General features: G+C 48.0%; 1 long non-coding RNA gene and 1 pseudogene across 1 annotated transcript in view; both read right to left on the bottom strand.

Annotated features, from left to right (window-relative positions):
- The window catches only part of LOC112530760, an 851315-nt pseudogene that overhangs the window by 103084 nt on the left and 721483 nt on the right, over positions 1-26748 (bottom strand).
- Positions 2096-26748, bottom strand: part of LOC121108413 — a 29269-nt gene continuing 4616 nt past the window's right edge. Inside the window, exons 2-3 of the long non-coding RNA XR_005842919.1 lie at positions 4245-4354; positions 2096-2151 (exon numbers count right to left, since the gene is read on the bottom strand). This is a non-coding gene — a long non-coding RNA (uncharacterized LOC121108413). The remainder of the gene's footprint in view (positions 2152-4244; positions 4355-26748) is intronic.

The raw sequence follows: 26748 nt of genomic DNA, 5'->3' as shown, positions 1-26748 counted from the left end.
TTTACTTTTCAAAAGAGTTGCTTTGCTTTTATTTTAAAAGTCATTGTTGTCTATAACACTGATGAATGCTATTTACAATTAAAATAGTTTACAAAAATACATATTCTGTAATAAAAAACAACAGAAAAACCATAGGGAATAAAAGCCCCCAAGAGTTAAATGGAAGACCCATACATAACATTTTAGAGAAGCAGGCAATAGCAAACTTAGCAGAATTTGTGACACACTGCTCTTTCTACAGTAAAACATCCTTTTTATTCTGCAGCAGTAATATTTACTGCACATATACGGAGTTACACAACATTAGAAATCCAACATGGGTACAGTGAAATGAGGTTTAATGGGTGTTAGAGGGAAGCAAAAGGTAAATGTCCTTAGAGAGCCAATTACTAGAAGGTAACTGGAGTTGTTGTTCTGCTCGTCTGATAAATGAGGGCGGGTGACAGCTCCAGGTGTGTGCACAAAGTCCAGTCTGTATCTCAAGTACAAAGCTCCACTACAAATCATACTCTGGAGAAGAGTAAGTGTAGTTAAGACATTCTCCTGTGCAACTTCTTACCTTCTTAAGCACCCGTTTACCATCAGTAGATGTTCATAGATCAGACTTCTCACTGCACACAGAATTCCTGCTTCTGTGTCGGGATCAAAAAGCTATGAAGAACTCAATGTGAGTTTGGTAGAGCTATCTCATTAAGTGGACAATAAGTTAGAGTTCAGTGACTCCCGGGTCAGAGTGATTTGGTGTGGTACTGAGAACAGCTTGTGAAGTTCTCTGCTCACCAGCAGTGGTAATGTTACAGGCACTCACTGCAGTCATCCTTCCCCAAAGAACAAAGCAGTGAGGCTTCGTCATATATTTCAGAACATCTGCACTTCACACTGACGATTGTGATTCTGTCTAGGAGTAGATGGCATCAGAAGACAGTTGGAAAAAAAGCCAAAATATTTCACAGTAAAACAACTGTAGGCAGTCCACTCATTAAACGTTACCACTTTTTTAGAGTGAGCATCAGGCTTGTTTCAGTAAAAGAACTGCTGCTTCAAAGAAATCCTTATTTCCTGATCACAGATTTAAGATGTTCCCGTTTGCACTCTTCAGTGAGCTCTTCAGCAATACGCAGAGCCTTGACTCTCACCAACAGGAGAACAACTTCTTCAGTTTCATCACTATTACAAAAACAAGTTGACATAGCAACACATTCACACCTGACTTCAAAATCAATAAAGCTAAAACGTGCCTTGAGCTACACTGACCACTAACTGCACCCAACGTCTAGAGCCTCAAACTAGCCTGCACTAGTACTGCAAAAGCAATCCATTTTACATTATGGATTGCATCTTTAGTTGTACGTAGATGTTGGAAGTACATCACTGAAAGTGTTAAATGCATGAGGCTTGAGGAATTTAAGAATCATAGAATCATTAAGGTTGGAAAAAAACACAAAGATCATCTAGTCCAACTGTCAACCCATCACCACCATGCCCATTGAACCACGTCCCTAAAAGAAATACAAACATAAAGAATATGAGGAAGTGCTGCATCCCAAAGAACATGTTGTTTGTTACCTGTGGTTGTTCCTGTGAAGCAGACGTGCTCACTGAACCAAATGCTGGCAGAAGTTCACTGACTCGGGGAGAGTTGACCCACTTCCATGATTTTGGAACCACCTTTCTGGGAAGCATGCAACCACCTGTTCACCCAGAGAGTATTCTGAAAGAAAAGAAAAAAGAAAAAAAAAGGCTTTCAATAAAACTAAGTCACACCACTTCTGGCAGACTTCTCCTTTTGGCTAGTTCAGTTATTATTGGTCGTGTTTACTCTTCAAAAAACAAAACCATCATTTTAAGCAGTTATTCCTAAAAGCCTAGGAACCAATGCTTGCTTTGAAATTCTTTAATACACCAAGGTCATTAAAAAACAAAGAAACAAACAAAACACAACTTTAAATGTTAAATAATTACACTTCAGACTACATCTGTCCCCATGGAAATAAGACCTTTCACCTCTTTGCACTTCTCTATGTTTTCTGGCCCTGGTGGTGTGTTGAAGAGGTTGAGAAGAAGGTAACGATTCAGCAGCTTGCTCAGTCCCACACCACGGACTGTGTCTTCCTGTACAGTCCCATCCCAAAGGAGAACCTTGGAGAGCAGCTGCAGTAATGGAGAAACAGAACATGCATATCTGATGGCTGAGGGTGCATTAGAAACTCCTTTTTAAACTTAAAAGATACCATGTCCATCCAATCTCAGTACTCAAAAAACAGGATTTATTCTCTCCAAGCTTACTGCCAATTAGTCACTAAAAAACTACAGATCATAAATAATATTTTGAAGTAGATTAATTCTACATGTGCCTATGAGCTGTACCCTCATACATACATACATCACCCCCCAAGGAAAGAAAGAGCATGTTACCCTTCCAATTGGTTAACAATTTGCTAACACCCAAGAACAGAAAACAACTATGCTTTATTTTTTGAGAGAAAAGCCAGTGGTCAAATCTGAAGGTGTACACATGTACAAAGACAACAGAGGTGTGCACGTGTACAAAGACACCACGCTCAGCAAGAAACAGGGATCAACAGCAATTGAGATCCAATTCTAAATGAACATTGGAGAGAATCTGTGACAGAATGAAAAAACAACCACTACTGCATATGTTACATAAGGTTACATGCCACCAGCCTTATAACACATGTAAGGTTGATAGCCTTGGTCCATAGCAGCAAAAAGATCCTTTTGTACTTGACCTCAGTATTATTCGTTAGCAAGAGTTGTCTTCAGTTACCTGTTATCACTGTAGAAATGACTATTTAAAAAGACTTAAGCCCAGCGTAAGAACATCGCTGGTCTCCCCCTCAACACAGAATGGTTAATGTCAAGGTAACTGTTAACCTCAAGGTAGTTCACCCACACAGACACAGTACGTGATCTTAGCAGTCACCAGTCAGAAAGCAGTCGCAAAGCCCACGACTACTGCATACTTCTCTGGAGTGCTTGGCAGGACACTTCCTTTTGACTGCATGAGCTGCTAGGAAAGTTAGACTGTAGGATGGCACAAACATCAAAACCTCATCAACTGTACTTCCTCATTAAAATAGTTCCTGTCCTCTTCTCGCCCAGCCCTTTGTGAGTACTCTCCCATACAATTTCTGGGCATGGTTTAGAGGACATTCCCGATAGGCAGCCTGCAGATGATCACCTGCTTTGAAAGACAGCACCAATAGGGGCTGCACAACGGCAGTCTCAAGCACAGATAAGTCACACTAATAAGCTGCTGAACAGATCCAAAGAGTTTAATGCATGACCCGCAGTACTACTTGGTGGCAAACTATCAGAAGATACCCAACACAAGCACATTTTCAACTGTTCTGCACATCACCACTTCTAAAGAGAAGACTTACAGTGAGGATGGAAAACAAACTGAAAGGAGAAAACTTCAATCAGCAGTGAAAGACCACTGGTCTCGCTTTTAGAAACATGTATTTGACAGGACATTTAAGTCAGGCAATACACAATCTCAGAAGGTGATACCAGAATCTTATGTCTGTTTCGTGTCTGCCAGGTATCAGCACTAAGCTCCCTCTTGTCTTCTCTGCATCTGTCCATGACAAAGCCTTACACAACAGCTTGCCCCAGGAGTGAATATGGCAAGTCCTCAACATTCCCAAATTCCCTGATTTCTCTACAGGAATGTGCAACATGGCAGCAGGAAGCCTATGCAGAGCTGTCACCATGGCCTTGTTAGCACACACAGCAGGGGAACTGGGATGTTAATGTGTTTTCCTGCATCTAAACCTCTTCTTTAGTACGAATCCAAATACACTCATAGAGGAAACGGATCTAAGAGGGGATTGAATCACAGGCATTCAGACATTCCTAACTCAGCACTTTAGACTGAATAAAGCTATACTAATACGCTTATACGCACATGCAGGGATTCCATTCTACAAGAGCAGCATGGGCACCGTATGCACATAGTGAGGAAACAGACCTATCCACAGAGTGCCAATGACTGATCTCATGGAAGGTTAGCAGGAACAGATGATGAAATTAAAGTCTCTTGACTACGTATCAGAGGTGGGTAAGCATAAATAGCTCACTGACGAAAACAGCTAACCTTCCTATTAAAATACCATAAACTCTCAGGAATCAGATTTGACTGAAGATACATTTCCTCAAAGACTACAATCTCCTTTTAACTAAAATGATTTTCACAGACAAGATCGGGGCTTTTTCTTTACCTCAACAGCTGACCAAAACTGTCTGCCTTGCAATTTTGAACATGGAGATGATTTGTCTTCCACAGTGCTGGTCAGAAAAAGAAGAAGAGGAAATAAGGATTTTGTTTGACCTGAAAGTAAGACAAACAGACAATTCATCTCTTAAACACCAATGAATTACAACTATGGGATTCTTTCAGCAGTGACAACCAGAATCAAGGCCTAAGGAAACAGCTGTTAACTGCAACTCCTTGCAATACCCAATGGAATTAGCAGTTGGAAACACTCGAGTATGTGTTTAATGGATTCTCAGCAGAACAGCACTGCTTGTAACCAGACAAACATGCTGCATCAGGCTTAGCAACACTCTCCTCCCAGCTGTGTCTTAACCCCACATCTACCAGACTCTTACCAGTTATCCCCTCTCTAAGAGTGTCCAGCAATAAGCACCAGCAATATCAACTATTTCAGGAATGAAAGGAGGAGTCAGGAGTAGAAGGGGGAGCAGACCACCACAAATAACACAAGCCCTCAGATACTCCAAGTGAAGATCACAAAACCAGACTCTGGGCTGTGCCTCATGAACTAAGAACTTTCCATTTATGAAAGCTTTTAGTTACAGGAGCAAAAAAGCACTAAGTTGACTGCGTAGTTACTCTTGTCAGAAAGAGTTCATAAACATTAATGTTTGGTAACTATTCCTACAATGAAACAGTAGAAGGCACATTTGTTCATGTGGAAAAGCAAAATGCTAATTCAGCTGAATGCAGGAGCCACTGTATATAATAGACACTAAGATCAAAACTGCATTAAAGACCTGTGAGCAAGTCTCAGCTTTAACCATCTTTCTTTTTTTTGTTTTGATAAAATCCTCTTGGATAACGAGATTGATGTGTTTTCCAGCTATGAGGTTGTATTAAAAAAACCACAACAAAACACCACAGCTACTATACAAACAGAACCTTATCTAAAGCTTCTTCCTGAAGTCAAGTGTGGCGATTGCATAAACGTTTGTTGTTATTTCTTTTCATACTAAGGGCCTAAACATCAACTTAGTTTCACCTACTTTATGCTGGACAAACTCCCAGATTTGCATGAGAATAAAACCAGAACTGGGCTAAGTGTATGTTACTGTGAATATTTACAGTGAAGTGCATACACCGTATCAAGAACTTCCTTCCCCATTACCACAACAGCCTTTACCTGTTTTGCCTGACTGCATTCCCTTCTGGACAGGACTTGTTTTTCAAACACGTTATCGCAAAGCTGTGTAAGGTTCTCAGTCTGTGAAGTCGATAAAGGATCCCACACATTCTTGACAAATGCTGAAAAATAGGAATTATTTCATTCATGATATCCAAGTGGCTATCTGCTCTAGTTTCAAGGAAGTAAACATTCAAAAAGCTAAACTTCTCATTTGCAGTAACCTTAACAAGCAATTGTAACTATCAACATAATTTTACATTACCACTTACTTAAGGTTTGAATACCTAGCTGCAGTGAACGTCCTCAAGACAACCTTAATATACCTGTAATTTTTGGCAGGATAGTTTTTTCAATCACTCTAGGCAAAACTTCTTCATCAGGATCATCATCTCTTTTTGATTCAGACGACTTTCTGGCATCGCTGAATCCTTCTACAGCTCTGAACCAGGGCATCTCTTTCAGGTCTGCAGAATTCTGCTGAAAGATCATTCCCATTCGTTGTTCAGCTGTCAGGATTGAGAGAAAAAGCTCCATGCAAAAATATATCTAATGATACCAAAAGATTCTCATTTAACAGTTTTACATGGATTCTAATCATGGAATGGACCAAAGCAGCAAGCTAAAACTGAATGTAAAGCTAGATTTCAGAGGGTAGGGTTGTCAAAGTGTCAGCAAACAGCTCCACATTAATAAAGATGCAAGTGATTCATATGCAAGCAACCTGACAAGAGGAAAAGATGTCCTCCTTCTAGTTAAAACACTTATCTCAAGCTCTGGAATGCCTCTATAACCCACGGCAAAGCTCCTGCACAGAAGTCTTCCCTGCAAGCAGCATGCCCCGATCCTGCACTCTGGCAAAGCCTTTTTCATGGAAAAAAAGAGATACAGAAGACCACAAAAAGACTTCTGCAGTTTTGAACAACTGCACAGATTTAAATACCCATTACATTTCCTATTTTGTATGTCTCTTAAAAGCTCAGACAGGAAAATCCTTCTTCTGTTATTCAGCAAATACGCATCGTGCCTCTCCCAGCTCCTCGTGACCTGCTCACTAAGGCAGTTCAAATCTCAATTTGAAATACATTCCAACTTTGGACAAAAAACTGATTAAACTAAAGAAGCCTACAGTCTTCTATCTTCTATCTATTCTTCCTAAGGCATTGGTCAGAATTGTTTAAATGCATTAATTCTATGCTGTAGAACATAAACGATAAACCATTCAAAAGGAGTATTTCTTCACTCTCCCTTGAAAATCCTTCTCAACATGGGAGGAATTTTGCTCTCTCTGACCAACCTTTGCTCTTCTGGAATTCAGTCACCTCTGTCAGAGCCAGTTCTTCATCACTCGGCATGCCTTCGTGGTGACCAGCTGTTTGTGAACGCTCTCTCAGCTGCCGCCTGCAAGTCCTGCATTCTGTAATGAACTCAGGTGAGATATTCACCATGTACATACGTAAAAGAAAGCTCAGTGATATACTAAGAACACCCGGTGAGAGCAATAGCCTAAGGAAACACCGTGAGGAAGCAGAAGTAAGTATGCAACCCTAGAGACACAGACTGTAACAGTAAGGTACTTTCTGAGCTTCCAAAGGACATTAAAAGCATCTCTAACGACCTTCACTTCACCACATTCATACTAGTAACTCCCCCCACCTGAAACACCAAACATCTAACATGGTACTCCATACTATCCCTGCCAGAGGTAGTCTGTAAGAAACTACTGCGTTCTCAACAGTCCATCATCTCAGTTCCATGTAGCTTATGCAACAACTTGCATGGAAACTGTGACTGCATCCAAGTCTCACTGGGGCTAAAAAACGTTAGTCCTGGCACCACATACCATAAGAGCATGCAAAATCAACAAGAAAATTATATTTATACCTATCATTTGCATAGCATACCTCTTGTATGTAATTATTGACATTACTTAATGTTAAAGGTTAACAGTTTGCTTCAAGCAAAGTTTTATTACGTCATTTTTCAACCAATAAAACTCTTAAGTCCTTACCTGTGCCTAAACAGTGATGAGTCAAGGCACCAATGCAACTGGAACGGTTTCAGAGCTCCCAGTAACTTAAGGTCAGCAGCAGACCCCGACGTTCAAAATGTAGCACCTGGCCTACGCTGATAACAGAGGAGAGGTTAGATGTTCTGATGCACCCACTGCCACCCCACCAGCAACAATACCACCTGCCTGTTTTTGTCATCTGTGCAATAATCACAACAATGTTTTTAAATGGCTGCTATTAACACAAGTGCTCTTTTCCTCTTAACACCTGCTCTCAGCCTATGACACCACGTTACAAAATCATACGTGCAGCTAGTTTTCTCTAGTCAGCATTGTATTCTGTGTACTCAGAAACCTGAATCCACGAGTGGCAGTTACAAGAAACTGGTGCCTCTGGCCTCTGTCTGTTCACAGCAGCTCCTAGCATACTGCTCTTTGCTTTCCTAAACAGCTTTAAAGAGGATCCTGTAACAGCCTAATATCTACTGGAAAACCGACTCAATTTTTCTTTTCAAGTACTGATAGACAGCCACTGAGATCAGTAATTCAAAACTGGCCGAGCATTTGGTCATGCTATATTCACTATTCTACCACGGAGAAGTGATACTACGCGTCCTACTTGGGTAAGGATTTCAACTAGGACATCTAGTACAGTATGCCCACTGACAGCAGGGAGGGAGAAAACATTACACATGAAAATAAAACATAATCCAAGAATTAACTGTGTGTTTCTACTTAAAGAATGAGATTTCAGGTAAGAAAGTAACTGGTAACTTCATACTAACTTGTCAGGTGCTGCATATAAGTAGATTCCGTTTCCAGCTCATCTTGCCTTCGCTTCAGTACCGACATGACTCGTTGCTGAATAAGTGCATGTACAGCAGATTCTAGCTTAGTTATGTATTAAACAAACATAAACAAAGTGTTTATGTCCTTAAAACAAAGCACAAAAGCCTTGCTAATAGCAGCACCTGCATTGGAGCAAAGAAGAACTGCAAGACTTACCCATACCAACATTTACAGAAGCACTGTGTGTGGACAAGATTCCATGCTTTGGAAAACATCAAATGTCACTGACGTAGTGGTAGTTCTGAAGGTACCCCCACTGACATGTTACCCATATTCCTCTACACAAGCACGCTCCTAAAGAGCATAATATGGCAAGTGTAGCGACGTTACACTGAACAGATTCTACCCAAGTTGATGTGGGTAGGAATACAGCACACATCAGTGCGTCCCACTTAATTTATACCAACTTAACATCACCAAGCTATTACTACCAGACGTGTTCTCCCTCCCCTTCTTGTTACTTTCCAAATAGGTCTCCCACTCTCAATAGTCTTTCACATTTGATTGTACGTGAACTCCCCACATCATTTCATCCATTTCTTTCAGGTGATCAAGGCCAAAAAAAAAAAAAAAAAGCATACAATTCCACAGAAATATTTAGTCCACTTCAGCGGAAATTCTTTGAACACAAGCAGGCCAGCAGCAGTCTGTACAAAAGAGTATACATACACAGAGGTTCACACAAGTGAACGGCAGACGTTTGTGTTTCAGCTGCACGATGGTACGTGTTTCCGCGGTCTCTGGCGCCCCCGCGTGGCCGATCGGCGGAATGGCGGCCGCGTACGTTCGGTGCCGCCGTGGAAATAGATGAGGGGCAGCCTGGTTTAGAAGGAGGAGATCGCTGAGCCGGCGGTCCGAGAACCGGCAGCTCGCCCGCACGTGTAGCAGTTAGGAGCAATAGTTGCTGGTTTGGAGTCGTCGGGCGCATACTCGCTACGACCTGGAGGACTAATCACAATAGAGAGCGGCGGATGAGCTGCACAGAGCGGTTACGAAGCCACTTCCGCATTCCTACGCGCACGCGTTGTGCCGCCTGCAGGACTGAGCAGCGGACAGCGGCGGTTCCGCGCATTGGCCACGAGGTGGCGGCAGAGACCGCGGAAAGAACCTCGACGGGCTCGAGGGCGTGCTAAGAGCTTTACAAAAAGAAAATAATAATAATAAAAAACAAAAGATAAAAAAATTACTTTTTGCCAGCATCTGTTGCACTGTTCTGAAATATTCACATGCCAAAATGTAACTGCCCAGTACATTTAACGACAACAAAATTAAAGCACGTTGGCAGAAAGCAGAGCGCCATATTGGTATTGGTCACAGCTACCTCTGGAAGACAGCCCGAGAGCTGTGCAGGTCCATCAGGCTCAGCTGCAGCTTTTCATCTGCCCTTCTCTGGCCCTCCTGCAGCTGGAGAGAGAGCACAGGAGGGCACGTGGGATGCAGACCCTCCCCAGTCAGCCGCAGCAGTCGCTCCTGCCAGCACTCCCTTTCCCCCACGTCTTTCCCATTGGACAGTCTGGAGCCCTGTGTGGCAGAGGAGGAGAGAGCTGCAGGCAGAAGGAAAATGGGCTGCTGGGATTCCTCCATCCCACTGCCAGGTGTCTTCTCTGGCATTTTGGGGGTGGGAAGGGAGTTGTGGGAGCACCCGTGGGGCTCCGGGCAGGAGGGAAGGAAGCAAAGATGCAGCTGCAGGCAGCGGGCTCTGGGCTGGAGCAGTGCAGCCAGGCACAAACAGTGACAACGTACACACACAGATAAACACCCAGTACAGAATCTGGCACTCCGCGGTCCTCCCAGAGCTTGTTACTGCTTTTTAGGCTGCTCTACAGGTATTCTGTCCTTTCCCCTTCATTCCCGTGTCTTGCCCCCTTCCTTCACCCCCGTGCATTCCCCATTCCTTTTCCAGGCTTTCCCTTTCCTTTCCCCGCTTCCTTCCCCACGCCTTCCCCCTGCAACAGCCCCATGTTCTGCTGCTGTTCTCAGCTGACAATCCTTACACCACACTTTTCAAACACAACGGATCAGACTGCATAGTGGCACTGATTTTAAAACAACAACAACAAATACATACAGTATTATGTGTGGATAACAAACTCCTACCTGCTTGAAGACCAATAGCAGCTCCTCACCCTGCAGTAACTCCTGCACACGGCCAGGTCTCCCGTGCAGGGATTTGGCATCTGCAGTGGCTTCGCAACATTGGATTTGAGTCTTTGACTTCCACCTCAATCTGCTCGACAGCAAACTGCCAGAAAGGAGGAAGAAGGAACGTGCCAGCAGTGGATGCGATCGGCAGAGCCAGCAGGGCATCCCCTGCTTCAAAGGGCACTCTGCCTTTCATCCCCACCCTGGGGCAGCCACTCTCCTGCTTTGCCTCTCCCCAGGGCCTGCAGGGTTTGTTCCATTGCATGCTGTACCCGCATGGCCAGCACGTGCTACGGAGCCCAAGTGGAACACCTGTTGCAGAACAAGTCTTCGCAAGGACAAGACCTACAACCCACATGAGCTCCCTCTACGAAAAAAAACACCTGTGGCTACAGCCACAACTACAAGCTGTCTCAAAACTGTCAGGATACTTTGTTCCATCCCAGGATCCTTCTTCACTTGCAGGCCTTTAGGTCACCATCGCAGTCAAGACTAAAATTTAGGCTACATCCCAGCCACTCAGGCCTCCCGCTGCCATTCGCTTCTATGCTCGAGGGCCCCAGAAAAAGGCCCTGGGCCTTCACAAGTGAAGCAATGCAACCTGACAGGACGGCTCTCTTGCGGAGCGGCAGTGCTTCAGGATTTGATATTCACAAAGGAACGGCAACACCTGAGCAACACAGAGGAAGGTAGCAGGAATAAAAGGGCAAAGCAAGGCAAAACCTCGGGGAAAGAAAGGGAAAGGTGAGAGGAAAATGTCACACACCTTGGAAGGTGCCCTAAAGAGCCATAACAAAGTCTGGCAGCACTGCCGTGCTGTGCAATGACAAAGATTTACACGGTCCTTACCTGTTCAGGCAACCAGTCACCTAAGTTGGGTTCAGGGGAATTATGGGACATGCAGCTTTCCAATCCTCAGCAGCATATGGACAAGTAAGGAGAAGGAAATAAAGGATGGCAGAGCACCATCAACACAGACAGTGAATGTCCATGCAGATTCCCAAATAGACAGCTTCCTGGGTTGTTTCTGCTTTTGTAGCATTTGCGTGCTGCAGATGAGGAAAACGCTCTGATGTATGAGTCTTCTGCAAGAGACACCCAAAGGTAAATGGCAGCTAACCTGCAGACCGAGCAGTACTGCCCTGCCTGGCGTTGGTCAGGGGGAGCTCCTCCTGCCGCTGCTGGATGCTGATGCTGACAGGGCTGCAGATGCTCTGCAGGGCCAGCTCGTAGCTGGGAGCCACGAATGGACACGGCGGAAGAGACGAGAGAGTTGGCGGGGAGCAGCCGAGTCATCCAGGAGCATCCAAAAGCCCTCACTCAAAAGCATCACAAAGCCACAGCCAGCAAGCTGGCCATGATCATGAGCAGCATCCGGGATGCTGGAGATTCTTTACTACCAGACACTACGGGAGCACAGCTCTCGCTGCAGGCATCCCACAGCCAGACAAAATGGGAACAAACCCGCAGCTCTGCTGCACGCACAGCCCACAGCCATAGCCTTGCAACATGAGCTGCCTTGCTGTTGCTTGCATCCATCCCAATCCCTGGGAATGAAGACTCAGAAGGCAGTCAAGGCGTTGATCCAGCACCAGCGTGCTTTTATTCATTAACAGCCAGGAGGGCTTTTTGGTGAGAGGTCCGGTGTACACAGGGGACTCATCCTTTCTTGTTCAGGAGAGAGGGGCTCAGAGCTCGTGCTGCTGCCCGGTGCCTGGGACTGGAGCTCTGATTCTCCGTCCCCCTCCACCAGGCTCGGCTCCTCCTGGCTGACGCTGACCTGCTCCTGCATGGAGCTGCTGCTGTCGGGGCACTCGGGCTGTGCTTGGGCTGGGCTGCACTGCAATGGTGCCCCGTCACAGTCCAGCTCGGTGACTGCTGTTTCTGGCAGGCTCAGGTCAGCGTCTTCTGCACCACCGGGAGAGATGAGGGCTTCCACTTGGATGATCACCTTCATTCCCTCACTGGTGTTATATGGAAGGCTCTCATCCGAGCCGCAGCGATTCCTGCTTCCTAGCAGCTCTCCATACATGGAAGCACACAGATCGTCATCGCTATACGCTCTGGCTCTTCTGCGTGGACGAGGGCTCGATTCACCTAGGAAGGAGTAGATACACAGGCAAACAGTTAGTGGCAAACTTGCACAAGCTGAATGATGAGAGTGGTTCTTGAGATTTGCTTCTGCAGTGGCAGCAGGACAAAGCCAATAGGACAATAGCAACAGTAGGAGCACTGTCTCGAAAGGAACTGTTGCACTTTTGTTGTTTGTCTTTCTCTTTTGTGTGGACTCCAAGCATGAATTCCATGGCGCTGACAAGCAGGGTTTTGACAGCTGGATGTGCACCCTTACCTGCCAGGACCACCACCTCTGTTTCCGAGGGCTCCCTGGCATCGCGCTGCAGTTGGCGTTTGGCCACAGAGGATGGTTTTCTGGGCTTGAAACAGGAACACCAACTGCACGCTGGGGATTCCTTCACCCTGCTGGGTGGACTTGGTCTGGAGGGAGAAAAGAGGGAGCGGTGTGAGTCGTGCATTCTGCTTGGTGAGGGAAGAGCTGCCCTGAGCTCTTGCCAACACTTGCTTGTTCCGAGCACTGCCTGGTTCCTGCTGAAACACAACTTAGAAGCTCGCTCTGATTCACACGGTTGACAATGGTTCCATTCCTAGAGCTCAGCCCTGGAGTCTTGCTGGCTACATTCCCCTCAGCCATGTCAACCCAGATGCAGAGCATGCGAGCAGAGGCTGCACAGCTGTCCAGGACAGCATCGAATGGAAAGCTTTGATTCAGCTGGCAGGCTTAACTGCTTGCTGAGGAATCGTGCAGCCAGAGAAAACGTTCAAAAGCATCTCTGACACGTACATTACCAATTGGCCCCCTCTGGTAGCTAAACTGATCCGTCAGGCAACTGCTTGTTAGTTGAACCTCAAAGGCCAAAGGGAGGGGACATTCAGTACACCACCACACACACCATTGGCGTCACGTAGCTTCTGCAAGTTTTGGCACTAGGAATCGTGGGGAAAAACCCACAAAAGCTCACCCAACCAAGTCTGATAGGAAGCTGCTGGAAAAGAAAGTCCTCTTTACCTTGCAGACGGAAAGTCAATGATTGTGTGGAATTTCCCCTGCACAGTTGCGGGGCCTTCTTCCACTTCCATGTCCTGGATGTGTGTCAGTGCAGGCGAGCTGCTGTGGCCTCCCCTCTGTGCCTGTGCCTCCTCCAGAGTGAGCAGCTTGGTGGCAGGAGAAGACACCTGCACAGACTCGGGCCCTGATGGAGAACTGCGCCCTGGAAGGGAAGACCACAGCTAAGAGGGAGGATCAGAAAGCAGCGGCACAGCCATCACACTTCTGGGGGAGCTGCCGCACATCGATAGCCCCTCGATAGCAAAAGCGTATCTCAACAATCCTGGAGAAGGCCTGCATTTGATCAAGGTGTCTCATCAAGACAAAGCTCATGCAGGAAGACGCTCACCTGCTCCATCTCCGATGCCTGATGTGGAGCTGGAGCAGAAGAGGACGTCGGTGTGGTTGATCAGGAATTCTACCACGTCCGACTGCCTCTGCAGTTCCTCGCAGGCAGCTCTTCCGCTGGCGCAGGCAGCCTCGTTCTGCTGGGATCTGTAGAAAAGGCAGATTGGAGAAGTCATTGACCCGAGATCGTTTCCCCACGTTTGGGCATTTGGGCAGCCAAAGGCTGTCCAGTTGGGCTCTGGAGACTTCCGCAGTGGGCAAGCAGTGATGCCACTGAAGACATTCTCCCGGCTGATCAAGGACACACCAGCCCCATCTGACAAAACCAAGAGAGCACAAATTGTCCTCCTCTCCAAAGTGTGCCCGTGGGGAGAACAGATCTAAGCCTTGTGCTGAGACGGAAAAAGAAGTTTACCTGAAGAGGTTGGGAGCCCACACAATCGCTAAGTTCTTAGCGGGCATGTTTGTGATGGAGCAGCTCCCAGCGAGACAAGCCAAGTGTCTCATCAGGTACTCCAGGGTCCTGGAAAGCAAGAGCCAAACCTTCAGCACCACTGAGCACGCCGTGCTCACATTCACCAAACAAACCTCACTTCATGCCACTGCTTGTTCTTGCTACTAGCAAGTAGATCAAGCTTTCCCAAGTGCCACGCTGCAGCACCAAGCCCCAGCACAGCACAGCCGCAGCCATCAACTGCACCAGCCGTGCCCCCGTGCCCAGGAGCTGACCCAATCCATTCACCCCACGCAGCCATCCACCACTTCAACACACACAGGCATCACGTTGCCAGCGTGACACAAAGCCTGCCATCGCATCATCGCCCTCTGAAATGCAGCAGGGCTGAGCTCCCCACACCGAGGGCAGCAGTTTTCTGACCTGTAGTGAGGTGCAGGCAGCTGCTGGATGACCTCCTGCACTCGGAGCAACCGCTCCTCATCTGTACCGGCACAAACAGCGTCCTGGAAGAAAGCAGAAAGGGACTGAGACACACATCATGCGAGTCAAGGGTATGGGGCTAACAGAAAAAGGGCCTCAGAGCTGCAGAGGGCACTGCTGCTCCCATCTCCCACATTTCCAGTGGCAGGATGCTAACACCAGGTGTTACGGTGCACGCGGTGTGCAGGAAGCACGAGCTGCTTGTTGTACACAGACACCCACTGGATGTCCATCAAAACCCCAACTTCAACAGAAAAAAGACCAAAAAAAGCTGCGCAGGCGTGTGTGTGGATGGGAAAGGCCACGAAGAGGGACATGAAGGCCATTGCCTTGTGCTTACCGAGAACTTGCCATGCAGTTGCTCGGTCAGCAGAGGGGTTGGGAGCTCCCTGAAGTACATCTTGCACAGGGAGCTCACGCTGTGAATGTCCCGGACGGTGAGCTCCGGAATCTGCTCCGACTCAAAGTCATGGCTGGAGAGAAGGACACAAAAACAGAGGGCTTGGAGAAAGAGGAAAACAACTCCAAAGCAAGACAACATACAGTCCAGAAGCACTCTTACCGCAGCTTCTGGATCTTGGACGCCACGCCGGACAGGCGGTAGATCCCCTGCACCACGCCGTGCTGCTCAATGAACTCAGCGCAGCTCTGCACGACCTGGGGGACTACAGAACAAGGGCCAGCGCTTAGCTGAGCTCCTGATTCAAGTCCTGCTTCAGCCGCTGCCCCTGTCACATCCCATCCACTAAGCCCAGCCGGGCTACTGCTTGCCTCCTCCGTAGAGGAGAAAAAAGGCTGTCGCAGACGGCGCAGACAGGCAGGAGCCGGGGACAAAACTGGACACGGACGTGTTCTTGGCTTTCAAGAAATGCCAGGACCTGCCAAGCAGCCTGCAGAAAGTAATTCTGGAGAAGCCAGAGACACTGCCACAAGTCCCATCACAGCTCCCACCGCAATGGAGGCGTGAGACCTCATGTCCAGAAGAGCTGGGAAACTGACGCACTACACTCTCTTGGGCCAAAAGGCTTCCTTGGTTTTCAGGCTAGCGTGGGATTGGCTTACACCTTTGGCTTTAAGCAAATACAAGTGTGCCGGCCTCCTATGAGCATTAGCCTCAGCTTCCCTTGCAGCCATCAACTCCCATTTCACGTTTCTCCACCGCTATCAACCTGCCCCTTGCTAGACATGATCTCCCTTTCTTTCATCTTGTCATGCCCAACAGAGAGGAAGCTCTCAGGAACGGGCTGTTCCTTACCATCACGGCCAGAGTGGAGAAGATGCTCTCCCAGGTCACAGCCAAACACCCCTTCCTTCTCCTTCTCCAGCTCCAGCTCCCGCTGCTTCGGTTCCTCTGGGCGGGCCTTCACGAAGGAACGAAGGAAGCTGAGGAGCTTGCCACGCTTCTTTGGCACTGCACAACAAAAGGAAGAAACCAGTTCATTTCAGGTTGGGCTCAGTGGGACCAGGCTGAGCGGAAACACATTCTACAGAGCACATAAAAGCGGCAAGAACATTGCCAACACTGCATTCTACAAGGATTCGAGCATTTGCCCAAGCCCTCATTCTCACTGCCTACAAAACAGCAGCCCTATTCCCCAGTGGGATGCAGGAAGGATCATCAACACAGAGGAGAACGTGGGATGGATAAAGGAGGTATTCAACACAGAACACACCCAGAAAAAGACTCCATTTGACTTCCCCGCGCCACCACATGTAACATCCGTACCTGGCTTTGGCGCTGAATTGATGAGGGCCTCGGGAAGTTTTCCACTAATGAGCTCCACGCACTCACTGGGGAAAAACCCAACCTGGAACAAGAACAAAAAGACGGATGGAATACTGAATGCAGCATTTTCTCAACTGTTGCACCAAGAAAGAATGGCCTGCAGAAAAGTAACCCTCATTCAACATTTGCAGCCAGAAGACCTACAAAAGCAATACTTGGTTCCGCACAAGAAGGCTCTGTCCTCCGTGCTTGTACAAAGGACAGAGATGGTCAACACCTGACTGCATATGGAGCACGAGAGGCTCTTGCTTCTAAGTCACATGAGGAGACAGTTTCCCACCCAAGCCCAGAGCCAAAGGGAAAGTCCTCTGACAGCGACACAGGGAAGCTGTTGACGTCCAGAAGCCACCCTGTGCAGGCCGAGCAGCTCTAAGCTGACGTTCCTCACTTGACTGCAATTGCGCCCAGGAGTCTGAAGCTTGTGCCTACCTGAAAGCCACGCTTGCCTCTCCACCAGGGGCTCTGCTCCTTTGCTGGCATAGCAGTAATGCACACCAGGTCTCCCACCTGCAAGAGATTGCAACATCAATCCCAGCGTCAGCACAGCTGGGAGGAAAGCACAGCTGAAATGGCACCCTTCTTCTGCACTGCCAAAGAGCGCACAGCTTGAGAGCAATTGCACCGGGGCAGCTCTTCAGGCATTTCCCGTGGGAAAGCTGAACGTGGAGGTACAAGAGTCACTGCCTTACGCACCACACAGAATACAGTGCAAGCATGCCAAATCAAAACGTCTTTTAGACATGGCTGAACTCCTCCCTGCATCCAACCCAGTGCAAGTCCTCTCTGGACCTGCATCTTCTGGGGTTCACCTCACAAGGCATTCTGAAGGTGTCTGAGAATATTCCTGATGCATTCACACGGTATACTCTTCTGTCCGTGACAACAAGGAACGCCTTCTTTATCTGCTTACCTCCAAGGAGAGCTCATCCGCTGCCTGGGCAACGTAGCTCTTAATAACATGGCCAGCAGCAATAGCTGGAATATTAAGAGATAACTCCTCACGGACCAGCAAGGGCTTCCCCTGGTTCTCAGGCTGAAACAGAGAGCACAGGCCATGGTGAGGAGCTGAGGACAAACAAGGAGGATTTCAGGGTGCCATCTACATGCCACTAGCAAGGAAATGAAGCTTTTAAGGCAGCTCTTCAGGGACACCGAGAGAGCCGGAAGGATGCTCTCTCTCTTGAAAAGCAGGAGAGCACACCGGTGGCTCATTCTGCTGGCTCAAGGCAGGGAACAGAGACCAAGCAGAGCTTCACACTGTACCTCCGTCAACGCCCGGTCAGGCCCACGGCTGATCTCGCTGCTCGCGATGCCCATCACAGCAGGCGCGACAAGCTGCAACAGAAAAGAAACACATTTCCTGTGTTCACACAGCACTGGATTGAGAGTCTTCTTCAGAACTACTCTCAGTTGCCCACTGGCGGAGGCAGGTGTTCTACAAACAACCACTGTGCAGTCTATTCAAACGGGACAGCCGTTGCAATACGCAGCACTGGACCAAGTCGCTGTCCCTCTGCTAGCAGATGGGGACTCTGGCACAAAGCAGCAGATGCATTTGCCCGCAGCACGCTGAGAGCGCAGTAGCAGGCCAGGGAGAGGTGTCACTGCTGGGGCCGGAGCTGCTCCCCAGCCCCCGGCTCCCAGCAGCAGCCTCACCACCAGCGCAGGCCGCAGCCTTGCCCACGCATTTCCTCTGCCTGCATCTCTGCTGTGCTCCCTACAGCTGTCGGGCACACTCACACAGCCAAAGCATGCACGCTTGTGCCCCTGGCTCATGTTGTGCAGCTCTGCACAGAGTGGGGCTAGGGCTCTTTGCCTAAGAGATTGCCTTCCTTCACACTAGCTGGTCCCAGCACTACAGGCAGCATCCTGCTGAGGGTTGAGCTGGAGAGGAAGTGGAAAAAACCCACACGTGACCAGAGCTGCATTTCAGCTGGACGAGGCTGTGTTACTACACACGGTGTGACTAAACGCGGGCTGCTGAACCATGTGGCAATACAAAACACGACATGTACCTGGCAAGAGATCAGAACAAGGGAGAAGAAGATCCTCGAACCCGCAGCCGTTCCTTGTCACTTTGCTCTGATCTTCCGTGAGCAAAAGCTGCACCAAGGGAGCAGGCGGAGGGTGGGGAGGGGAGGGAGAAAGAGCAGGTCAGTGAGCCTCCACAATTTATCAAGGAAGGCGAGGGAAAAACCGTGGGACAAATGCCATCTTGATGGATGGCTTTGGACTGGATGGCCTGGGGGAAAATGGTGTATGACGGTCCAGATGAAGAAATATGATCCTAGGAGCTCTGCCAGCCAGCACTTCTCAAGCCCTCGCTGCCCACCCGTCTATCCCGCACCGTCTCAGCTTACCTACAAGACGCTGCACAAGACGGGATGAAGACGAACGGACTCAGTAGATGCACAAGTGCAACAAGCCACGTACTCACGCCGAGCTCAAGCGCTCCAATGAAGGGACGCAGCACGCGCTGCTCCTCCCCTCATTCTAGCCGCTTATGACATCACTAAGGGCCACCCGGCTGCTCCACCATGGACGGACAAGGTGGGGAGGCAAGACCACGTCACAAGACCACAGGATTCCAAAAGGGCACCCCAGCGTTCGAGAAATCAGTGCGTGGTTGGAATTCTATCCCAGCCAAATCCTGGAGAAGCTGGCATGGGCTTGTCGGGACCAAAGTGCAGGACCCGGCGCTTGGTGCTGTTGAGCCTCTTGCTGGGCCTATGGCAAATCCACACTAGGGTCCTTCTTTGCACCCAAGGGTGGCTTGGAGCAGCCATCTCTTTCACCTGGATGGAAATAAAGGAAGAGAAACACAGCACTACTACCAGACTGCTTTGCCAATTTCTTTCCCGAGCGCATTTTGGCCATTTGGCTTCCATGACGACCTCATTTCCTCCTCCTTTTCTTTGGGGGGAAGCTGCCCCCAGTGCCTGAGCTTCACATGAAACATGACACTAAGACAAACGCTTGCCCTGGGTGCAGGGTGGCTGTGCTTTACCAGGTATACTAGTGGGCTAGGAAGCGCCACGTGGCTGCCCAAGGCCAAGTCTGCATTCAGTCACTGTGGCCACAGCTGCTGCCTCACCGCCAGAACGTATCCGAGGATACAGATGGACGCAGGCACTCCTGCTCCTTCTGCAAAGCCCTCCTCTGCACTGCCCTTTAGCTGCTGATTCTGCTATGCCAACCGGGCTCCCCTTTACAGCAGCCCTGGGATAAACACGCCTGTACTCTTCCGTGCAGCAGTGAGCTCCAGGGATGAAGCAGCACAGAGGAAACCAACAGAATCTACTGCTGCTGAATCCACCAGCTTTTTCTGTCCACCAAGAGTAATACCAAAGCACAGAACACAATAAGATGTCGCACACGGACAAAGGGAATCAAAACAGCTCCTTCGAGAAGCGCTCGTAGGGTAAACCCAGCCTCAGAGATACAAATGCATCTGGTTCCAGTAAATATGACGGCACCTTGGTGATGAAATGCTGTTCTGCTGCTCGGGGAGCACGAAGCATGCTGTGTTGACAGGCACAGCAGCTGCAATGCCCAAGCTGAGCACGCAAACCTCCCCAGCACCCCTGGCCAATGCTGCCAGGGAAATGCACGACCTGCAGCCCCACACGGCTCGCTGCACGGACACTGGGGGGCTGTCTTAGTCTCAGGTGGGATCCATTTTTCTTCAGTGTCTGCTATGATGCTACAACAGTGAGAACACTCTCATGTTTATAGTTTCTGAGAAGCAGACCTGGACAGAGCCAAGGCCGTTCTCAGCAAAGCTCTCAAGAAGGAGCTGGGAGGAAACCAAATGAGGACAGCTGATGTCAACGGGCCAAAGGGATATTCCATACCATATGACATCAGGTGGAAGGGGTTATGGACGGGGTGGGAGCTCATCTCACTCTCTTCCTCTGCTTGCCCATTGCTTGGGAGGTGCTGAGCCACTGCTTCTACATCACTTCTTACATACATTCATATATATATGTGTGTGTGTGTGTGTGCGTGCATCCATTACTTCTGTCCTTTTCTCTACCTTTGGAAAGAGATTTCTCTCAACATATGAGTTCCACATTCTTTTTTTTTCCCCCATAATTCTCTCCCCCATCCCACCGGGAAGGGGGGAGTAAGCAAAGGACTGTGTGGTGCTGAGCCACCCACCGGCTTAAACCACAACAGGGCCGTGGGGCAATGGCAGCAGACATGACGTGCACTGTGGTCAGCAGGAAATGAAAACAATCTGGAGGTACGCAAGCCCACCCTTTCATTTTCCAGAAAACAACCTATGGTGTCAATGAAACATGCCCCTCACTAGGAACATCTGCAAGGATGCTTTGAATGACAGAGGGCATCGCACGCCATGAACGTCACCCAGCCGACATAATGGCATGGCAAACACAGCAGCAACTCCTGGCACCGATACCTCCGGGTACAACAAGCACAGGGCATTGGGTTGCTTTGGATGCAGTTTGAGCGCAGATCTGAGGTCTTCATGGAAAGCGCCTTGCAGAGCGCATCATGTCCTGCACCAGGCAGCGCATCTCTCATCTCTCCAAACCTTGGGGCTTTGAAGCTGCACATTGTTTCTTAGGAGTTTGTCCCCCACAACTCCAGAGCACTTCCAGCTCTTCCCTGGCAATTTAGGGCTTGCACAGTGCCAAACGCAAGCAAGAAAAAAAGGCAAGAAAGAAGCAAAGGCCATGGCTATGCACACAAGCGGCCAGGAAGGGTTCAGCTCCACAATGAAGCCTGCACAAGTCAACTCAACAGATTCCAAGGAATTCATTGACATCTGACACAATTTGCAACGCCAGAAGCACTGCCACGCAAACAGCACCGTATTGGGAAAGCAGCACGTCCAAATCAGCCCCCTTGCCGTGCTCTACCCGCTCAGCCAAACACAGAAATCAAGATGCTCTTATCCACACGTGCAAATCTGGGGGCGAGGAATAAAAGGCTCACTGGGCCACGGGCAAAGCAGGGAGCAGATAGGCAGGGAACAGGAAGAAGCTGAAGACCAGCTCTCCTACACGAGAGACAGGGAGAGCTGAGTCAGCACCACGGGAGGACTGACGACACAGCTTAACAGCTTGCAGAGACCTGAGGTTGCCAAAAGAGGCTGCCAGGGTAACTCTCACCAGTCTTTTGCAGGGCTGTTACAGATGCTTCTGGTGCTGACTTCCACTGCCCTGTGTCATTGGTAGAAAGCCCATGTGAGAAATGCTCAATTGGTCTGGGTAACGCTTCTATGCTTCCACGGTTAGGACTGAAACAAAAGGAAAAAAAAAAAAACATGAAACCCTATGAAATTTGCCTCTCTACTGCTGCTGTCAGCGTGACATCTAAGATGAGCATTACGCGTCCCTGCACCCGACTGAAGATTCATCCAAGTCTGTGTTCCACACAGCTCCATCCCAGTGCCAAAAAGAAACCCGTACAGAGATGCTGAGATGATTCTTTGTGCAGATACAAGTGCAGGTGCATGTGCATTCTCTACAGCAAGACATAGCAATTCATCAAGCAGTACGACGGAAGGTCAGTGGAAAGGAAATATAGGATGAACTCTTTTCATATAAAAAGTCCTTGCTAAACCTCTCCCCAGCAAAAAGGAAGCCTGCTGGGCACTGTTACCAGCAGTTCCCAGAACATCTTGCGCCACAAAATGCAGCACGCTCATTTTTTTCACAGGCCCCTCGTTTCTCTAAGCAGCGTCAAATACCCTCCACTTCAAATACATCCATCAGATAATGAACAGAGCTCAGAAGGGGTTAGGAGTAGAGCGACACACAGCTCCGCTTCGCGCTGAGGGCAGTTTTGGCCCTCCGAGCTTGCCGTAGCCACCCTGCGCTCTGGCGCCGGCGGACCGGAAGTACTCGTAGTCACTATGACAGCCACCTGCGGGGGGTTTGATCTGCGAGGCTGTGGGGAACGGTGCCTTTTGAGAACGGTGTTTTTTCTGAGCTTTTAATCTTCACCGGGTGGTTTTCTTCCTCGATGTGTCGAATGAACAGCGATCGAGAGTCCACAGAATTCCATCCGCCCCCGAAGCCCGTCATTATTGACAAGCAGAAGCAGAGAGAGGAGAGGAGGTAGAAGGGGTAGGCCGCGGTGGGGGCCGCCCTCAGATTCCTCAGGGCTCTGAGGCATTGGTACTCGAAAAGTGCGTGTCGGAAGGTGACAGAGACACGGGCCCTGCCTCTGCCTTTGCCTCACATCTCGAGGTCAGCTGGGAGCTGAGTGCAGGTATTTCTGTTTGTGAAATGGAATTCCTCTTGTGCTAAGCATTTTTCATGTCTCCGAAACCCACCTGCACTGCTTTAAGTGGCACAGTGTTTAAAGTGGCGGTGCTGCCTCTGAGAGGAGAGTGACGATGTGATACGTTGCACACTGGGGGTATTGGTCAACAGTTGGCTGCACGTACCCAGCAGTGTGCCCAGGTGGCCAAGAATGCCAGCAGCATCCTGGCCTGTGTCAGAAATAGTGCAGTCAGAAGGACTGGTGAAGCGATCTGCCGGCTGTTCTCAGCACTGGTGGAACTGCACGTCCAGTACTGTGCTCAGTTTTGGGCCCCTCACTACAAGAGAGGCACTGGGGCTCTGGATCGCGTATAGAGAAGGGCAACAGAGTGGTGAAGGAGCGGGGGCACAATATTACGGGAGTGTCTGAAGGAGCAGGGAGTGTTCAGTCTGGAGGAGATTCAAAGGAAACCTCATTTCTCTGCACCACTACCTGAAAGGAGGTTGTGGTTGGGTGGGAGTCAGCTTCTCCTCCCAAGGAGCAGCAGGAGGACAAGAGGTGATGGCCTTCAGTTGTGCCAGGGGAGGTTCAGGTTGGATACTAGGAAAAATGTCCTCTCGAAATGCCCAGGCAGGTGGTGGAACTGTTGTCCCTGGAGGTGTTCAAGCCATTCCCTGGCTCTGAGGCCAAGTCTCCATGCTGTCTGAAACACAGTGACCCCATGCAAATAATCTGTTGGTAGTGGCCCTCTGGCCAGTACTGTGTCAGGAAGCGTGCCTTCAACTTAGCTGCCAGACAGTTGAACTCCAGAGCATAAGGAGATTTCTATGGCACAGTATAATTCATCAGAGCAAAAAAGAGTTTTAAGAGTCCCCTTAAGCTTTGCCAACACAAGATAACCACTTGAATGTGGTGTCTCCTGTAGGCTCGCCTCAGCTGTTTGTAAAAAACAGTAGGAAAAAAATTACTATATTTTACTATCAAGTGATGAAAAAAGTGTTTTTTTCATCTGTGTCTCATTTAGACCATGAAGAAATTCCTGTAAACAAGGTAGGAGTTTAATTTTTTAGTGGGAACGTAGGCGATAATTTAGTTAACTTTCTGACTGATACAGGGATTATATCAGGATGGTGAGCATTCACCTGGGGTTTCTGCAGGGCTCCATTTCAGAGCCAAGTGGCGGACTGCATCAGGGGAGGATCAGTATGGTAAAGCTTCTGCACCAGAGATTGACCGTGCACAGAACAGGTTGCCCAGGCCCAAATATGCCAGAGTTCAAGGAGCCTTTGGACACCACTCTCAGACATAGTGTGGCTGGTTTTATGTGGAGGCAGGGGTTGGTTTTATGTGGAGGCAGGGGTTGAACTCCTATGATCCTTGTGAGTCTCTTCCAAGTGGCCATTCTACAATGGCCTGGAAGGCTGTTAAACAGCTTTTAGTTGTGGTAGTTATCAAGGTGATACAAGCATGTAAAATCTGGTACCTTAATTCTACTCCTGTTGGGAAAGAACATTCATAACCAAAGTAGGTAACTTAGGAGACGTGCAAGGAGTAATGGCCTGCAGATGCCTCTGTATTACACTGTGCAGACAGAACAGCCAGCGCTATGGAAACTTAATGCTACTGATGTGGGGGGTGGAAGGAGCAGTTAGCAAGATCTGCATCTCAGAAGGTCTGGCAGACTGGTAAAAGAATGCTATCCAACTTAGCTTACAGGGAAAAGGAGGAACGGCTGCTGTCCTATTCTTCTTTCCTTAGTAAGTAACAGAGTTAGAAGCGTAGAAGAGAGTTAACAGCATATCAACTTAAGGACGGTGTAATAAATCAGTGTTATTTAGGTATATGAACAAACATAACAGCCACACAGACCCAAAATCCCTTTTCTCCCACTGGTGTCCAGCAGTCTCTTAGTTTGCTGACAGATCGGGCTGCTTTCTTCTCTTAAAGCAGCACTTGTCTCATTGCTTTGCTTCACAGTCAGAATTCACACCTTCTGACCTTTTAATACCTTTTTTCTTTTTTTAAAAAAATCTTTCCTTCTAGCTGCAGGTCAGAATGAAACCTCAACCATGGTCAAAACGGTGGGAGAGGCCGAAATACAACATAAAAGGAATAAAATTTGAGCTACCCGAGAAAAAAATGAAGGAAGCACAGAAGTGGAAGCAGCCCTGGCTGGAATTCGATATGCTGCGAGAGTGCAATACTTCAAAATAGAGGAAAAAATATGGAGGGAAGCGAGTGAAGAGCTGAACAAGTAACAGCTTTGAGTTCAATGTAAGAATTGTCAGTATTCAAATTTCGTATGCAAATAAAAGACAGTGAAATTTCAGCAGTTCTTGTCTGAATGTTAAACTGTCCCTTCCTGAAAACAAACGTTCCCTTTTCTGACCAGTGTCACAGTGTGTTCAGCCCTGCTTCTGCCTTCCCTTCTAAATCACAGCTAATAGAAGGGGTTTGCAGTTATTGTGTTGTCACTTCCAAATAACTGTTTCCTCTGCCTTTGCCAAGTAGACAGGGGCCAATTGTGAAAATGCTTCACTCAATAGGTTCAGAAGGGGGCTATGGTAGGGAAGCAGATGTACAGAAGCCCAGCTGGACAATCTGAGAGTACGTGCTGCTTAGCTGTCCTGTAAAGGCACTTTTGAAATGACATCTGATAAAGCACCAATAGTAACCTGACAACAAAGCAGTAATACCAACGTTTTGAAACCAGCTTGCAAGAATGAAGCCAGATTAGCTGTTACTCCAGTCAGAGTGTGTGAATGGGTGCAAGGTTCACCACAAAGTGGCACGGTAGGTTCTCAAAGATGCTCAACTGGGATGGGGCTTCTGAGCTCCAGTAAAAATCGCCTTCCCCTGCTTACCAGTCATGACAAGTGACGTCTGCAGCCACTGGAAGAAGCCTCTACAGAGGTAAAGCGTGATAGAACCTATTCCAATTTCATAGCAGCACAAGACTAATTTCTTTGGGAGCAACTTTCAACATGAATAAAGAAGCAGAGGAGACAAAAGCAAGCACGGAGATCACATGCTTCAGCCGATTACTTATCAGTTGTATTTTCTTTGCACTCAGGAAAGTAGAAGTGCACAATTAGTTACAACAGAACTCCTAAATCCTGCAGATAATGAAGCGCCAGCAGTGCCACAGTTTTTTTCCATACTTCACATAACATTCCTGTCGTGTTCAAGACTTGAAAGCGTTAAAAGTCTCATTAACACAAAAACATCTTTACTTTTCAAAAGAATTGCTCTGCTTTTATTTTAAAAGTCATTGTTGTCTATAACACTGATGAATGCTATTTACAATTAAAACAGTTTACAAAAATACATATTCTGTAATAAAAAACAACAGAAAAACCATAGGGAATAAAAGCCCCCAAGAGTTAAATGGAAGACCCATACATAACATTTTAGAGAAGCAGGCAATAGCAAACATAGCGGAATTTGTGACCCACTGCTGTTTCTACAGTAAAACATCCTTTTTATTCTGCAGCAGTAATATTTACTGCACATATACGAAGTTACACAACATTAGAAATCTGACACGGGTACAATGAAATGAGGTTTAATGGGTCTTACAGGGAAGCAAAAGGTAAATGTCCTTAGAGAGCCGATTACTAGAAGGTAACTGGAGTTGTTGTTCTGCTCGTCTGATAAATGAGGGCGGGTGACAACTCCAAGTCTGTGCACAAAGTCCAGTCTGTATCTCAAGTACAAAGCTCCACTACAAATCATACTCTGGAGAAGAGTAAGCGTAGTTAAGACGTTCTCCTGTGCAACTTCTTACCTTCCTGAACACCCGTTTACCATCAGTAGATGTTCATAGATCAGACTTCTCACTGCACACAGAATTCCTGCTTCTGCGTCAGGGTCAAAAAGCTATGAAGA

Source organism: Gallus gallus, chromosome Z (genome assembly GCF_016699485.2).
Source record: "Gallus gallus isolate bGalGal1 chromosome Z, bGalGal1.mat.broiler.GRCg7b, whole genome shotgun sequence".
NCBI classification, from domain to species: domain Eukaryota; kingdom Metazoa; phylum Chordata; class Aves; order Galliformes; family Phasianidae; genus Gallus; species Gallus gallus.
The sequence above is the reverse complement of the archived record's forward strand: the minus strand, read 5'-3'. Positions and strand labels throughout refer to the sequence as shown.